The following is a 19,373-nucleotide window of genomic DNA, read 5'->3' on the forward strand; positions in this document are numbered from 1 at the left end:
GACTTCTCAGAGAAAGCAAACATTATTAAAAAGTATGTTCAGTAAAATCTTAAAATCCAAGAAGAGTATCTTTTCAGGAACAAGGGCTTGTTGTCAACTCATTCTGAGAACAAAACAGAAATTCTCAATGATTGGACCTTAAAGTCAGTAACTTTGATCTTCTACAGATTATGACTATCGTTTAGATGCAGTCCAGTTTTAAAGAATGTATCGCAGAATTTATACTTGCCGTAGCCTGAGTCACAAATTCTGTGTCAGCTTCATTCATTTCGTCTTCATCTGATGGCAATAATGATGTAAAGAGATGATGTAGACAGTCACACAAAACTGTCTCTGTTGCTTGGGTACGAACAGTTTCTTTTGCAGAGCGATTACTGTGCAATTTTTAATGATCACATGTACAGTTCTTGAGAGCAGTGTGCCAGTAATGGATGCGGTACTGTGTGACAGTTCTCTTGCCACTAGCGTCAGAGAAACTTTGCACTAGGAGGGCTTTATTTAAAATGCTGTCTTCTGAAATTAAACTTCAGTTGATTTTAGCAGTCCTAGCGTTTCCTGTCTCCTTATCCAGTGTCATTTATTTATCGGGCCAATAAAGTTGATGACTTGTGAAGCCGCGGAATCGTCTTCGACCATTAAATTGTCTTTTGGCTCTTAATGATCATTACAGTTCTCCCCTTTGAGGATTATTGTGCACTTAGAATGCTGTGCCGAAAATTTAGTTATTCCATTTTATCTCTTATTTCCGAAGAACGCTGTTTGCTACTTAGCCTTTTCATTATTCGATTAGACACTTGAACTTAATTCCGTAAGTGTGGTCTTGGAGACGCAGCTGTATTTGCCATTTCAATCTTTACACGTACCACAGGGTAACATGTCTCATTAGCAAACTTCTTATACCAGTATTTAGAACACTGAAAAATATTATAATTACAAAAAAAGTGTGTCAAACCTTATAGGACTTAACTGCTAAGGTTACCAGTCCCTAAGCTTACACACTACTAACCCTAAATTATCCTAAGCCCATGCCCGAGGGAGGACTCGAACCTCCGCCGGGACCAGCCGCACAGTCCATGACTGCAGCGCCTCAGACCGCTCGGCTAATTCCGCGCGGCTTATAATTACAGTTATGGCAGTGTATGCCATGAGATCATAACTTGTTGCCCACAATTTATTCACAGTGTCTTGCTGCTGTATAGTGACCTCTTCAACATCAGCAAACTATTTTCCAACTACGTTTGGATCTTCTAGTCTAGTGTTTCATTTTCAACTGAAAACTAAAAAATATATCATTATCAGTTTCAGACCAGTCTATCTCCAAATTTGTGTTCAAGAGAAGTCTTTATGGGTTTCATTTGAAACTATCTATCTCCATGACTGGATAAAGTTCCATTACTCTATTATACACATTTCCTGTGAAATGTCAGTAAACACTTTCGATTTACATATAAGCCTTTTACTGGGTACTCTTCACATAATACTGTGTTGTGGCTGGACTTTTTTCATTTTCAGTCAATAACAAAAAAATTTATTTACATTGTACTCTTGTACTTATCATTACCTTCGACGTAACTGTTCTTTAGATAATTTAGCATACACTTTCATTGTATCATCTATCAGAGGATACCTTTCTCTGGCTATATATTCTACTGCGCCATCTTTTAGATACCACTAACTCGTAGATATATCCACCATGAACAGACTCTAACAGCACTGCAATGCGTAGGTGAAAAGCAACATCAGACAATGTACCTCGCCCTCGTAATACTGCGATAAGTTGTACTGACAAGACTTTGCCTACACTCAACGACGTAATCTCTGTGACTTGAAATAATCGTTTGTACTAACGCAACGACGTCACGTAAGATTTGATATGCAGCTTCTCGTGCTTTAAATCACACTACAGTTTAATTTTATCCATATTTTGCACCTTAAAACGTGACTGTATTCAAAACATTGGAGGTGTGAATTAAACAACGCCTTCAGTCACAACTTTTTTGTGTTTTATTAACTACACGATGCATTTCGGACCCTGTGGGCCCATCGTCAGGTGTAATTTGTCTTAATACATGTTTTATTTCTTCTCCTGAGTGAGGTAAAATGCATATACCTGTCATGAAAAGGTTTAATGTTAGGTTATGAATTTCGTAAGTCGAACGCGGAAAATATGGCAAAGTAGTGGAAAATGAACAGTGTAAACTTACCACGTCATCCAAGGAAAGCATTTTTAACGTTTTAGTACCGACAAACATTATTTTCTCCGTCGTTTTAGTACAAGTCATTTCATTCAGATGTACATTTGCACACACATGTTTATAAACTGCAGTTTGCTCCGATATCACTATACAGGGTGTTATAAAAAGGTACGGCCAAACTTTCAGGAAACATTCCTCACACACAAAGAAAGAAAATATGTTATGTGGACATGTGTCCGGAAACGCTTACTTTCCATGTTAGAGCTCATTTTATTACTTCTCTTCAAATGACATTAATCATGGAATGGAAACACACAGCAACAGAACGTACCAGCGTGACTTCAAACACTTTGTTACAGGAAATGTTCAAAATGTCCTCCGTTAGCGAGGATACATACATCTACCCTCTGTCGCATGGAATCCCTGATGCGCTGATGCAGCCCTGGAGAATGGCGTATTGTATCACAGCCGTCCACAATACGAGCACGAAGAGTCTCTACATTTGATACCGGGGTTGCGTAGACAAGAGCTTTCAAATGCCCTCATAAATGGAAGTCAAGAGGGTTGAGGTCAGGAGAACGTGGAGGCCATGGAATTGTTCCGCCTGTACCAATCCATCGGTCACCGAATCTGTTGTTGAGAAGCGTACGAACACTTCGACTGAAATGTGCAGGAGCTCCATCGTGCATGAACCACATGTTGTGTCGTACTTGTAAAGGCACGTGTTCTAGCAGCACAGGTAGAGTATCCCGTATGAAATCATGATAACGTGCTCCATTGAGCGTAGGTGGAAGAACATGGGGCCCAATCAAGACATCACCAACAATGCCTGCCCAAACGTTCACAGAAAATCTGCGTTGATGATGTGATTGCACAATTGCGTGCGGATTCTCGTCAGCCCACACATTTTGATTGTGAAAATTTACACTCTGATCACGTTGGAATGAAGCCTCATCCGTAAAGAGAACATTTGTACTGAAATGAGGATTGACACATTTTTGGATGAACCATTCGCAGAAGTGTACCCGTGGAGGCCAATCAGCTGCTGATAGTGCCTGCACACGCTGTACATGGTACGGAAACAACTGGTTCTCCCGTAGCACTCTCCATACAGTGACGTGGTAAACGTTACCTTGTACAGCAGCAACTTCTCTGACGCTGACATTAGGGTTATCGTCAACTGCACGAAGAATTGCCTCGTCCATTGCAGGTGTCCTCGTCGTTCTAGGTTTCCCCAGTCGCGAGTCATAGGCTGGAATGTTCCGTGCTCCCTAAGACGCCGATCATTTGCTTCGAACGTCTTCCTGTCGGGACACCTTCGTTCTGGAAATCTGTCTCGATACAAACGTACCGCGCCACGGCTATAACCCCGTGCTAATCCATACATCAAATGGACATCTGCCAACTCCGCATTTGTAAACATTGCACTGACTGCAAAACCACGTTCGTGATGAACACTAACCTGTTGATGCTACGCACTGATGTGCTTGATGATAGTACTGTAAAGCAATGACTCGCAGGTCAACACAAGCACAGAAGTCAACATTACCTTCCTTCAATTGGGCCAACTGGCGGTGAATCGAGGAAGTACAATACATACTGACGAAACTAAAATGAGCTCTAACATGGAAATTAAGCGTTTCCGGACACATGTCCACATAACATCTTTTCTTTATTTGTGTGTGAGGAATGTTTCCTGAAAGTTTGGCCGTACCTTTTTGTAACACCCTGTATACAAAAGATGGACACAACTCTCCGCTATATAATGGGGTCTTTGGTAGCTATCTGGATATTAATAGGAACAACGCATCTGACTATAAGGTTTCACTAGATTCGAAAGACAAATTACCACCAAAGCTAGTATCAAGTTTTTCCTTTAGCATTCGTCGATTGTTACGATTCTCTTTGCTTCTATAATTATTCGTAATTATTTGTTTGAGGGGTGATTCTGTCTCGGGCTTCTCTTTAGTCTTATGTAAACAATCTAATGGGTCTAAAAAGTCTAAAAATGGTTGTTATTGAGTCTACTTTTCACCCACCAACCTTTCCCTAACTCTGCCTGGTAATCTACGTACGTCATTTATTGGATCGTCCAAAAATAGCGCTTGGTTGAGGTGATATTCAATAAACTTACGGTAGCTACCCCAAAAGTCACGATACTTTTGCGGACGAAAAAATTCCAGCCTCAATTTCAGCTGCGAATTTTGTGATCAATATTTTGCTTTATAAGCTTTTGAAAATTCCTCTATTGTCCTATGCTTATCAAATTCACCATAGCCCTCTCAGCTACATATTCTTTTGAATTTCGAACTATGAATTTTACTTGATCAGCTGGTAAACCATCTAGAAAAGGTCTGTGAAAAATTGCCGGATGAACTTTCCCACTAGGCTTAAATTTCGGAAAATCCTCCCCACTGTGCTTTAAACCCATTCTTGTTTCTTCTGCTATATTACATTTACCGACTTTCGAATGACACTCTGGCGCCCTTGAAAAACTCGACTCATTAGATCTAAATCCGTATGCAATCTCAGTATTATTATTGGTGATTGATAAACCACATTACTGCTAGGTGTAGACGTTAGATTATCAATGCCTTCAAACGTCGATCATCTTTGCTAAACTGACTGTTATCATAATTTACTTCCGCCATAGTCACATTAGCCTGCTTTAGTTTTTCTACAATCCAGTTTGTAGTTTTACCTGACTTATTGCTAGCGATTTCATTAAATCCTCTGAATTGAGTAGTAACTCTTTCTTATTCCTTTCGATTTGATCGTTACTGTCTATCGTAAGCAAACTTATCGACATTTCTTGGGATTCCTTAAGTTCCTCTATCTCTGCGCTCATTTAACATTTTCATCACTAGCCATTTTAAATAATTACTAACTATCCATTTCAAAGTCGCGAAACCACAGTATTAATACTATTCTCTAACGTTGAAAAGTCAGTCACCTCGCCCATTCAACGGTCTGTCCGACTAATAATCCACAAGTTGAATAACAAAAAGTATCGACTTCACTTCACACAGAACATTTGTTCAAAATAATTAATAAAATGTCAACCAGATTACTGTAAAGTACTTATGGGTGCCCTGGTCGTGCCTCCTCCTTATCGTAATTAGCTCGACACATTACCGTAGCCGCTTCCGCTGTTTGGGACGCAGGCGACGCCGACGCTTCTGCGGTTGCTCCCACAGCTTATGCAGCAGCCGCACTCACAGGTGTAGCCGACGCCAATGCTGCCACCGCAGCCACCTGTTGTGCAGAAGCTCCGCTCGGAGGTGAAGCTCAAATTGTAGTCGGAGCCGATATTGTAGTCAGTAGGTGCTACACCATCAGCTGATGGCACCGCCCTTGGGATGAGGTTGCCCAGCTACGTCTGGTCATACACGCACAAACTAAACTCCATCAATTTGCTCTCGACAAATACTTTTCCAAGACAGAGCACGCTTCAGGAGGTACTTGAACTTTGCGAATCCTAATCCACCAAATCGACAATTCCATATTGGACTCAGCAGAAGACAAGCCTCTAAAACTTTTGATTCCATTCACAATGCACTATGTTTCAATAATGGCATATCCTGGAACACAGGGTAGCCAGCTTCGTACTGCGCCACCCTTTAGATACCTCTAACTCGTAAGAGATATACTGTATGAACAGACTCTAACAACACTGCAATACGTAGGTGAAAAGCAACGTTGGGCAATGTAGCTCACTACAACAAGTTGTAATGGGAAGACCTTGCCTACACTTAACGACGTAATCTGGATTACTTGGCCGTGCGGGGTAACAGCGCGGTCTCTGGCGCCTTGCCACGGTTCGAGCGGCTACCCTTGTCGGAGGTTCGAGTCCTCCCCTCGGGCAAGGGTGCGTGTGTTTGTCTTAAAGTGGTATAAGATTGTCTTTTCACTAAATAGGACCTGTGTTTATCCATTCCGAAGCGACTGGACAATGTTTTAAATGCCAACGGTTTTCGTACATCGTATTACGCTTTGCAGTATTTTGTGATTTGTGTTTCCCTATTTTTGGCCACCCCCTGTACATCTACATTAGATAAATAATTTTCCGTCTTGTTGTAATCGCTTACTGATCAAGGGGAAACTGACTGTATGACTGTTTACGATCGAGAATATCGCCGTTTGAAAGGATTACGTAAGGGTCCTCTTTCTGTGCTGTGCGGAGCATGATGAAGAAGTTCGCATCAACTGGAGAACTGAGCGTCGCTCGGGGAAGAGGATGGCGACCGGTTGCACCACAGGTCGTTGATGAAATTGCTGTTGCTATGGCCGACAACGCCGCGCGCAATTCCCGATCGTCGGGCAGTGCGCATGTTGTGTCACGATAGCTGAATATTCCGTGGTCCACTGTTCGGAAAGCGCTATGGCTCATTCTCATATGGTATCCGTATAAGATCCATATCGTACAGCAGCTTGCACCACAGGACGCACAACGATGTGTTTATTTCGATCTCCACTTTCTCGCAAGGATCGAAGTTGATGAGGGTTGGCCCTGGACCTGGACAGACTAAGTTCATTTTAGAATGATATTTTCACTCTGCAGCGGAGTGTGCGCTGATATGAAACTTCCTGACAGATTAAAACTGTGTGCCGGACCGAGAATCGAACTCGGGACCTTTGCCTTTCGTGGACAAGTGCTCTTCCATCTGAGCTACCCAAGCACGACTCACGACCCGCCTTCACAGCTTAAATTCTGCCTGTACCTCGTCTTGGAAGGTTGGAGTTCAAAACAAATTCCTTTCTGAACGATGGGGAAAGTTTGTTTATCTCATCTACAAATTTTCCGGGCGATTCCACAGTTTTCTGTGGATCGTCAAATTGTTTGCTTTATTTGAAATTTCGTTATCATACATTTTCCAATGCTGTGGCACTGTTGGAAGTTATGTGGCCATCCACTTCTTGTCTTGAATTCACTATAATGTATGTTGCGCGCAGTTTGATGTGCATAACGCTGTAGGTCAGTATAATGCACGTCCTTGTAAATTGTATCAAGCGTCCTTGAAACGGATGGTTGGTTGAGTTGTTTGGGGGAAGAGATCAAACAGCGATGTCATCGGTCTCATCGGATTAGGGAAGGACGGGGAAGGAAGTCGGCCGTGCCCTTTGAAAGGAACAATCCCGGCATTTGCATGGAGCGATTTAGGGAAATCACGGAAAACCTAAATCAGGACGGCCGGACGAGGGATTGAACCGTCGTCCTCCCGAATGCGAGTCTTGTGTGCTAACCACTGCGCCACCTCGCTCGGCGAAACGGATGAACAGTGCTCCTTGTCCTCCCTTGAATATATGTAGTTTTTCTTACGCACTATACGGTCATATTGCTGCTGACGTATTCGAAATCTGTTCATAATTGTTTTTTGCAAACGCTTTGGAGTCTCCGTCTCCAAGGTACTTCATATACTGTACACCACAATTCTCTTCTGACCTTTGAATTGTCCTGAGAACTCCCTCTGATTCCATTCCACCACTGTACCCAGAAAAATTCTGAATACAAACATGATCCTGGTTATTTCCTTTGCAACCATGGCAGTACTCTGTCATACGTTCTATGTCAATCACCTTTCCATTTTCTAGGGATCTTGCAGTGATAAAACCCTTCAATGATAGGTGACCACGCTTCTCACATGTTCTATCAAAGGCAGCAGTTATATTAGTGTCACCTTCATTGCATAGCTCGGTTTCTTTTACTGCTTTTTTCATTGACACAGCACTCACTTGACCAAGACTTTCAAGAAGTAACTGTGTATACTTCTCAAATCTTGTAGGTAGGTACAAATTCATGATGGCACAAAATGTTTGAGCTGCCTTTCTACTCTTCACAATACACCTCATTCCATATGCAAGTGTGATATTTGTGTTATAAACTCTTCCTCTGCACAATCCAGAAGAATACCCAGTTTTAGTTACCTCATAGAAATCACAAAACACTTGTAACTTACTAGCCACACCTTTCTTGCCTTCAAAATCTTCGACGATTTTAATATCACCTTTTTCACAAAGTGCACACACAGCAGGATTCTTTAGACGCGAACATAAAGCACCCAATTCAGCAATTATGGAAACACATTCCGTTACATAGTTTTGATCACATTTTATAGAAATGTCACTCTGGGTGCTCAAATATTTTAGCTTCTGTCTTGAGGCACACAGTCTCTACTTTCCAACGAAGTAAACCGATTACCGTAAAACTTACATCTTTCCGTTCCAAAACATTCCGAGAATGACACAGCACCAACAGCTCAACAACATACAGAAGTTTGAACAGAAATAACTCTCCAAAACCATAGATATGCAAAGCAAAACAACGGAGCATCGGAAATCGTGTGTGCTAACAGGGCTGCCAACTCAAAAAACGATTACACAGTGTATTTTTTCGAAGTGGCAAAATAATAATGATGCCATTTGACATCCGACCGCAGAAGAAACATGGTCGTTACCGCATACCGACATACATTTAAATTTGTTTTTAAATATGTTCCCATTGTCCGAATCGATTCATTTGGATACCGTTTTGTTCAGAAAACTCTAAATATTGATTTAAGACAGAAAAAATTCAGAATTTTTGAAGCAGTTTTACTAGCAAGTGACCTTTATCATTTACTGTCATCATTGTGCTCCCCATGAGCAGTAGGGTAGTGGGGTTATGATCACACTTTTGATATCAAACTGATATGCAAATTACTTAAATTGATCTATTACTCGAAGCACTGTCTTACAGAAAAAACGGCGGGAATTTTCGATATCCTACAGCTACAGGTCTGGAGACGTCCTAATGCGACAGTGGCGAGTGAGTGACGGCATCTCTGCCAGAGATGAATGGTCTGCTTCATCTTATCTTTGAACACTTGCTTTCTCAGAACTTTCTGTAGATACCTTGCCTCCTTCTTGTTCGTATCGGTTTGTAGACACTCCTACGCTCCGGCACAAAGGATGTCTTGTGAATGAATGGAGCATTATGATTGGCTCTTATTGAATTTCCTTGTTGCACTAGATATGTCCCGTGAGGTCAGGTGGTCATCCACTCTCGACGCGTGACCAGAACGCCCTCACCGGACCAAAGTCAGTCTCAGAACAGTTCTACAAATTCAGGGTCGGCTCCCCTAGGCACAAAAGCGTTACTGCTTTCGGTCCTGACCTGCTTGCTTGCTTGCTTTTCTACACCCATCTCCAGACTCTTGGATTACGAGAACATATGTATTTTTTCACATGGATTCACAGAATATTATACCTTTTACGCGATACTTCTCGATATCAAGCACCTGTCAATTTTCGGGTATTCTTATTACCCCACTACGCAAACTGCAGAACGTTATTAAACACAACAGTTATTCTGCACGTCATCCATTAATTGACGCCACATGGAAGAAAGTGTACATAAGTACAGTTAATGTTTTACATGCACGAAAAAGGGAACTGGAAATGGAAGACATCGAACTAAAGAAAAGAGAAGACAACTGCCACAAAGGAAGAATATAAGCTAAAAATGGAAAGGGAAGAGCCCATTTTTCCACATTCTATGGAAAAATTTTTCTATGAAGGAGGAATAGAAAATATTGGCATTTACAGTAAACAGCAATGGAAACTGGTCACGTATTGGAGTACTGGCCGAAATCAATGGAATCGAGAACGTTTACTATATTAAGGGATACACGAAAAAAGTGTTTATTAAGCTCTGCTCACATTTGGAGCGGCTTAAAAAATATGGTTATATTCTTTCTAAGTTTGGCGAGATGGATGTTGTCCATCTAGCAACAGAACAGCCATTTGCTGAGTTTAAAACTGATGGAAAAACTACATTTAATGGACACTCATTTGCAAAAGCTGTGAACTTAAAATTCTACTCAGAAATCCCGCAAGTATGTGGAGCAGAACAGTTGCCAACATACCCACAGGAAGACATGGAACGCTTTAACAGCAGCCGCGTGGGATTATCCGAGCGGTCTGGGCGCTGCAGTCACGGACTGTGCAGCTGGTCCCGGCGGAGGTTCGAGTCCTCCCTCGGGCATGGGCGTGTGTGTGTGTGTGTGTGTGTGTGTGTGTGTGTGTGTGTGTGTGTGTGTGTGTGTTTGTCCTTAGGATAATTTAAGTTAAGTAGTGTGTAAGCTTAGGGACTGATCACCTAAGAAGTTAAGTCCCATAAGATTTCACACACATTTGTTTGAGCTTTAACAGCAGCGCCATGGAGGAGATACGAGGAAAAATTAAAATCCCCGAATGCTCTCGCCTAGAAGAGCTGCAGGAAGGAACTGAGCTAATAGTTAAAGCCATAAAACAAGTACTTTACAGGAAGAAAATTAGATATGTATTAGAATTCGAGAATATACCTTCTCTGTATTTGTCAAAATACTGGTTGGAGAAAGAAATATATGATTCAGTTGTGGCTGTAAGTTATAAGTTAAAAATTAAATTGGACATTATTAAAACTACACCTAACAAAAGTAAAGTGTTGTTTTCTGTGTGTAAATGTATATGCAAAAGTTAATAAATATTTTGTACGAGAATATATAACCTACCGAAAATCCTAAGATATTTCCTATACACAACGATCTATGTGCATGTATTTTGGGAGTGGAAGTGGGTGGCTGGATGACCTTAAAAGGTAGTTGACACTAGGTAGTTGAAAGTGTAGCGACCCCCATTTCATACCTATATGAGTGTTTCTGTGGCAGGTTTCGAGTCGTATTGCGAAACTTTCTCCCAGCAGGATAACACCAGTTGTGTGGTATCGTCAGTCATTGAGCTGTATTGCGCTTTTATGCCGTCCTTGTGCAGCGCTATGCATATGGTTGTGTAATTAGGCCCAATATTTCTGATTAATTACGTAATTAGGATTTAACTTTGCGTCAGTTTCCCGACCAAAATATATAAAGTATCCTCACCTAACCTTCCTCTCCAGCACCTGGATAGTTTCCATGTGTTAGGGGGTGCACTTGGGCTTTCCATCCAGGAGCACCTAGGTTCGAGTCCCAGGAAGGGCACCGCCATTTTTGATTTCCCTCCAATTCCTGGGGTGTGGCGGGGTGGTTTGGGATGTCGGCACATCCCCTGGGGCAAAGAAATTCCCATCTAAACTCGAAATTCCCGCTAAAATTTGAATTTCCCGCGAAAATTAGAAATTCCTGCAAATAGGGTAGGTTGATGGGAAGGGCGGTGGGGGAGGGCGGAGGGGTAGGAGGAGACTGAGGCACACGTGCAGCGGAGAAACACGTGACGTCATCTAAGGGCGGGGGTGGGCGTGGTCTGGGGCGGGGGTGATTAATTGATCAATTTATTAATTTGTACATCAGTTTGATATCAAAAGTGTCCTGACACCCCCACTACCCTATCACTTCAATCAACACACAGTTCAATGTACATTGTGAATTAGGGGATGATGTTTTAGCACTTTCTCAGTTGTTGTTGTTGTTGTGGTCTTCAGTCCTGAGACTGGTTTGATGCAGCTCTCCATGCTACTCTATCCTGTGCAAGCTTTTTCATCTCCCAGTACCTACTGCAACCTACATCCTTCTGAATCTGCTTAGTGTATTCATCTCTTGGTCTCCCTCTACGATTTTTACCCTCCACGCTGCCCTCCAATACTAAACTGGTGATCCCTTGATGCCTCAGATTATGTCCTACCAACCAATCCCTTCTTCTGGTCAAGTTGTGCCACAAACTTCTCTTCTCCCCAATCCTATTCAATACTTCCTCATTAGTTATGTGATCTACCCATCTAATCTTCAGCATTCTTCTGTAGCACCACATTTCGAAAGCTTCTATTCTCTTCTTGTCCAAACCATTTATCGTCCATGTTTCACTTCCATACATGGCTACACTCCATACGAATACTTTCAGAAATGACTTCCTGACACTTAAATCAATACTGGATGTTAACAAATTTCTCTTCTTCAGAAACGCTTTCCTTGCCATTGCCAGCCTACATTTTATATCCTCTCTACTTCGACCATCATCAGTTATTTTGCTCCCCAAATAGCAAAACTCCTTTACTACTTTAAGTGCCTCATTTCCTAATCTAATTCCCTCAGCATCACCCGACTTAATTAGACTACATTCCATTATCCTTGTTTTGCTTTTGTTGATGTTCATCTTATATCCTCCTTTCAAGACACTGTCCATTCCATTCAACTGCTCTTCCAAGTCCTTTGCTGTCTCTGACGGAATTACAATGTCATCGGCGAACCTCAAAGTTTTTATTTCTTCTCAATGAATTTTAATACCTACTCCGAATTTTTCTTTTGTTTCCTTTACTGCTTGCTCAATATACAGATTGAACAACATCGGGGAGAGGCTACAACCCTGTCTTACTCCCTTCCCAACCACTGCTTCCCTTTCATGTCCCTCGACTCTTATATCTGCCATCTGGTTTCTGTACAAATTGTAAATAGCCTTTCGCTCCCTGTATTTTACCCCTGCCACCTTTAGAATTTGAAAGAGAGTATTCCAGTCAACATTGTCAAAAGCTTTCTCTATGTCTACAAATGCTAGAAACGTAGGTTTGCCTTTCCTTAATCTTTCTTCTAAGATAAGTCGTAAGGTCAGTATTGCCTCACGTGTTCCAGTATTTCTACGGAATCCAAACTGATCTTCCCCGAGGTTGGCTTCTACTAGTTTTTCCATTCGTCTGTAAAGAATTCGTGTTAATATTTTGCAGCTGTGACTTATTAAGTTGATAGTTCGGTAATTTTCACATCTGTCAACACCTGCTTTCTTTGGGATTGGAATTATTATATTCTTCTTGAAGTCTGAGGGTATTTCGCCTGTTTCATACATCTTGCTCACCAGATGGTAGAGTTTTGTCAGGACTGGCTCTCCCACGGCCGTCTGTAGTTCCAACGGAATATTGTCTACTCCGGGGGCCTTGTTTCGACTCGTGTCTTTCAGTGCTCTGTCAAACTCTTCACGCAGTATCGTATCTCCCATTTCATCTTCATCTACATCCTCTTCCATTTCCATAATATTGTCCTCAAGTACATCGCCTTTGTATAGACCCTCTATATACTCCTTCCACCTTTCTGCTTTCCCTTCTTTGCTTAGAACTGGGTTTCCATCTGAGCTCTTGATATTCATACAAGTCGTTCTCTTATCTCCAAAGGTCTCTTTAATTTTCCTGTAGGCGGTATCTATCTTACCCCTAGTGAGATAGGCCTCTACATCCTTACATTTGTCCTCTAGCCATCCCTGCTTAGCCATTTTGCATTTCCTGTCGATCTCATTTTTGAGACGTTTGTATTCCTTTTTGCCTGTTTCACTTACTGCATTTTTATATTTTCTCCTTTCATCAATTAAATTCAATATTTCTTCTGTTACCCAAGGATTTTTACTAGCCCTCATCTTTTTACCTACTTGATCCTCTGCTGCCTTCACTACTTCATCCCTCAAAGCTACCCATTCTTCTTCTACTGTATTTATTTCCCCCATTCCTGTCAATTGCTCCCTTATGCTCTCCCTGAATCTCTGTACAACCTCTGGTTCTTTTAGTTTATCCAGGTCCCATCTCCTTAAATTCCCACCTTTTTGCAGTTTCTTCAGTTTTAATCTACAGGTCATAACCAATAGATTGTGGTCAGAGTCCACATCTGCCCCTGGAAATGTCTTACAATTTAAAACCTGGTTCCTAAATCTCTGTCTTACCATTATATAATCTATCTGATACCTTTTAGTATCTCCAGGGTTCTTCCATGTATACAACCTTCTTTCATGATTCTTAAACCAAGTGTTAGTTATGATTATGTTGTGCTCTGTGCAAAATTCGACCAGGCGGCTTCCTCTTTCATTCCTGTCCCCCAATCCATATTCACCTACTATGTTTCCTTCTCTCCCATTTCCTACACTCGAATTCCGGTCACCCATGACTATTAAATTTTCGTCTCCCTTCACAATCTGAATAATTTCTTTTGTTTCATCATACATTCCTTCAATTTCTTCGTCATCTGCAGAGCTAGTTGGCATATAAACTTGTACTACTGTAGTAGGCGTGGGCTTCGTATCTATCTTGGCCACAATAATGCGTTCACTATGCTGTTTGTAGTAGCTTACTCGCATTCCTATTTTCCTATTCATTATTAAACCTACTCCTGCATTACCCCTATTTGATTTTGTATTTATAACCCTGTAATCACCTGACCAGAAGTCTTGTTCCTCCTGCCACCGAACTTCACTAATTCCCACTATATCTAACTTCAACCTATCCATTTCCCTTTTTAAATTTTCTAACCTACCTGCCCGATTAAGGGATCTGACATTCCACGCTCCGATCCGTAGAACGCCAGTTTTCTTTCTCCTGATAACGACATCCTCTTGAGTAGTCGCCGCCCGGAGATCCGAATGGGGGACTATTTTACCTCCGGAATATTTTACCCAAGAGGACGCCATCATCATGTAGTCATACAGTAAAGCTGCATGTCCTCGGGAAAAATTACGGCTGTAGTTTCCCCTTGCTTTCAGCCGTTCGCAGTACCAGCACAGCAAGGCCGTTTTGGTTATTGTTACAAGGCCAGATCAGTCAATCATCCAGACTGTTGCCCTTGCAACTACTGAAAAGGCTGCTGCCCCTCTTCAGGAACCACACGTTTGTCTGGCCTCTCAACAGATACCCCTCCATTGTGGTTGCACCTACGGTACGGCTATCTGTATCGCTGATGCACGCAAGGCTCCCCACCAACAGGAAGGTCCATGGTTCATGGGGGGGGACTTTCTCAGTATGCAGTATAAATGTTTGATAAGGTGCCTCTCGAAACACCAAACGCTTCGCCTACCTTAGTTACAAAATCATACGCCTACGAGCACCAACAATTTGCCGAAGTTCGAAATCACTTCGCTCAGAAATAACGAATTCACGACACACAGCTGTGTACAGTGTTGTAACCATCCATGACTGACACTTGTAACGTATTGAGGGCATTGGTCAGGTGTCGTTAGGCGTCAAATGCAACAGCGCGAACTGCAAGCTCGACTAGCATCTGACTTTATGTTGAAGCATGTATTTCTCTCTGTTTTTCCATATTTTTGTCCGACCCCTGCAGATGTGGAAGTTCTCAAGGAATTACAGGACGGGAATGGCGACCATAAATGTTTATAAACTGATTGTAGAAACTTCCGTAATTTATGGCATGAGGATTCGTGGATAAAGGATACTAGATTCGAAGGACAGCTTGATAAGAAGAGCCACAAAATAAGGCGTCGACGAATAAACACGCAGCAGAAGTCTCGATGACGCATAGAAGGAGGTCTCGACGGCACAGTCGAACTACCCAAACGAACAGGTACGGACACTAAGTGTAGGAGAGTAGACGTACTATAAAGGCACATTTGCATGCCGAGCGTGAGTTTCCTCGGAAACGCGAAATATAATTAAATAAATAATCAGTGACAAATAAATAAAGCCTATGGCACACAACTGCAGCGCTGTGTCGCTGATAAAACAAAAGCACAATTACGTTACTCTTATGTTTGATTAAAAAAGGGAGAGCTCTGGTTGAAGTGGTGCGAGAAGCACGTATTTTATTTTATTGTCTGGCACACCGCCATATTTCATGTTATAGAAGAATACTGCGAGTTGCAACCACACTAGGCACTCGATTCTGTAAAGAATTTATATTTATAAAAGTAAGTAGGATTATGAACTGTAGGCTTATTCATTGAATATATCTGATTTAACTAACTGTGTAACTTTTTTATGTTTAGTAGACAATCACCTCTGTACGACGTATTGGCATGGCTGGCAAATTATTGTAATATTGAGATTTAGATTATGAGTCCGCACCTACCGCAGCAGTCTTTGGAAACGATTTAATTACGAATTCCGATTATTCAGTTTTATTTCACGGTCAACTACGAGTAACATTGCCTTTACGAAAAAGCCATTGTCAAGCGTCTGATAACGAATAATTAAACGTCCACGTTCCAGATAAGCAAATACAATTGCAGTCACAATCACCATCATACAGATAGAATAATTAACATATTTAAAATAATATTTTTCATTTATTTTATTTATTTTATATTGGCGACCGTGACAGGACTTGTTATTTTGTCATTTGTTACATTGTTCTCTTTGTTTCATGTAAAAAATCAACTTTCTGGACCTGGACGTCAATGTATGAGAGATAACAAAATCTGAAGATATTTTCCAATTCTGAAATTTTGCGGGAAGACGCAATGAAACTTCCAGCAAAATAAGGTAAGACGCAGCATCTTTGCATTGGTAGGCTTGACCAGACGTATAATTCAGTGTATTAGCTTTTCAGTAAATTCTGTAGTGTTTCTTTTCTGTATAACAGTTTCAGTGATAAATTTCATTCTCAGTACTTTTCCCTAAACAATAACGTATGCAACAATACCAATACATGAGTGTACAATATGGCCGACTTCTGTATGATATCATGTAACATGGCCAGCAGCCATTACCAATAATCTCAAATTCAGTTTATATTTTTAAATTAACAGACAGCCATTGTTGCTACGAGCGATTCATGCTCAACTACATTTTATTTTAAAATCAGTGTCAAAAATTTTCTTGAAACATATATCACGTGTGGCATGGTAATAACTAGAAAACAATACGCAAAAATGGAACAGCAAGGACGTACTATTCAGACGCAATCCGACTCGGACGTGAGACAAGTGTTAGAAAATGACTTTACGACAGCAACCGGTAGTGACGATTCATCAAACATTGACGCAAGTGTTGACGAAAATTTTGACGATAGGCCGTCCACTACAAAAATTTCAAAATCTCAATCAGAGCCCATGTTAATGCATGACGTCACGTCTAATGACGCGGCGGGGGCAGAGATCTTGCAAACGGTAAACATTGCCGACATGTTACAAATGCTAATGAAACAAAACGCCGAAAACATGGCAACCTTAAAGGCACAATTAGAGACACAAAATGAACAGTTAAAAACACAAAATGACGAAATCAAATCTGATCTCATAGCAATCAAGATAGGTAATGACACTTTATGTAAGCGTGTGGAACTTATAGACGCCACACTGACCAAACAGATGACCGAACTCAGTACTAAATTTTCCCAGCTCAATACGAGACAAGAAAAGACTACAACTGACGTAGCACTTTTACAGACACAAGTAAAAAACCTTAATGTCACGTGTGAAGTTCTTACTGAACAAATTCAAACATATCCTTCAGTACATGACAATCTTGAAAAACGAATTACTGACGTACAGAATAAATTTGACAATGTTGAACAACACCTGACTGACATCTTACAATCAGATGCCACAGCTCATTTTCAAAATATTAATAAAGAATTTCATGATTGGGTTGAGAACAAAGACAAACATTTTGATAGATGCTTACGTGAAAATTTACCAACAATTGTGCACGACTCCGTAGCGCAATACATTACTAATAACAAACAGCTGATCAGTGACGCAGTACAATCCGTCACTGCACCCATGAGACAATTCACCGATCAACTACAGTCTGAATGTAACGAAAATATCAGTCAAAATGTACAGTTCAGAAACCAATATACATTCGAGTATGATACACACATTCCGCACACGACAAATACACAAGAACAAAACACACCACGACTACAACACATACCACGATGTGGAAACACAAACACAAGCTATTATCATGGTAAACCACAGCAACATTATCGTAATTACTCGCCAGCTGAACATACCAGTAATTACAGTGGAATAAATCCATATCACAATGCGAAGGAAGATGAAAGCTTAATGAAACACAGGCAATTTCAGATTTTTATCCCAGAAAAACGAACCATTCATCCGGTGATTTTTCTTAAATCTTTTAGTAACGCATTTCCACGCACTTGGAGTGACCGGAAAAAGATTTCATATATTATCGGTTACATCCAAGGCGATGCAGCTGTCTGGGCATACAGTCAAGCTGACGTATGTACCACGTACAGTGAGTTTGAGCGTGCTTTTCCGAACAAATTCTGGTCGCAATCCGTCCAGGAGCGACTCAGAAGACAAATTTTAGAACCTGAAACTTTTAACAGTAAAAATGGTAACTTACGCAGATATTTTGAAAAATACTTGAACATGGGACATTTTTTAGACGAACCAGTCGCAACGCGTGATATACTCCGAGCGTTGAAGGCCAAATTGCCTTTCAACATTAAGGAAAAACTTCTACATATCCCGGATGACGATTCAGATTATTTTTTAACAGCTTTAGATTCGGTTGACATGTTACTTGAAGATCAGCGCTTCGCGCGGCAAAACGGCAGCCACAATGTTTACACTAGTGGTATGCAAAACATGCAGGCTTGCCAACACAATTCTGGCGCGCCCACAGTTGGATACGCGGTACAACAAAAACAGCAAACTCACATGCCGTCTCAGTACGGAAATCAAAATCAACACGCGTATTCCAATACAAACAATAGTTACAACAGTAATAACATTTCATGCGGCAATCCATACAAAAGGCACCGCGGTAATAACTACAACGGTAACAACGGATACAAAGGTAATAACAAAAACACAAACAGAAATAGAAATAATAATAACTACGAGCCAAGACAGCATCAAGGTTGGACTCGTAACGATCAGTACTTTCATTCAAACTCTGCTTTACCACAGCAGCCACCAGGACAAAATTGGAGCATACCTTACGACCGACAGGTAAGTTATAATGCGCAACAGCAACAACAACCGCAAAAGTTTGGAGATCATAATAGGCAATATCCGAATGTGAATATAATAGAAATGACACCTGATGCACAACCTCAATCTGTGTCAGTACCTAGTACAAATGATAATCCAACAAACTAGAAACAGTCACTACTTTGCCCCAGGTCGTGGCTGAAGAATTCTTGGGGGGCGACTTCAATGTTAATCAGTTATTTGACACCACACTTGAACAACAGAATAATGATATGCCGAGTAATTCTAAACAAAAACTACCTGTTTTATTTATAAGATACAACCATAATAACAATATATCAGATGAACTTTTACAAGACAGTACACAATGTCGTTTAAACACAAATGAAATTGTTTTAGCATCTACTACTGGTGTGGTAGGTGGGATTCCAACTACTATTATCCTAGATACAGGTGCAGCTGTGAGCGTTTTGTCTTTTAATTTCTATAAAAAGATGTGTGAATTGGAACCTGTGCCTGAGTTTCCTGCCCAAAACTGTAAAATAACTACTG

Source organism: Schistocerca piceifrons, chromosome 5 (assembly GCF_021461385.2).
Source record: "Schistocerca piceifrons isolate TAMUIC-IGC-003096 chromosome 5, iqSchPice1.1, whole genome shotgun sequence".
Classification (NCBI taxonomy): domain Eukaryota; kingdom Metazoa; phylum Arthropoda; class Insecta; order Orthoptera; family Acrididae; genus Schistocerca; species Schistocerca piceifrons.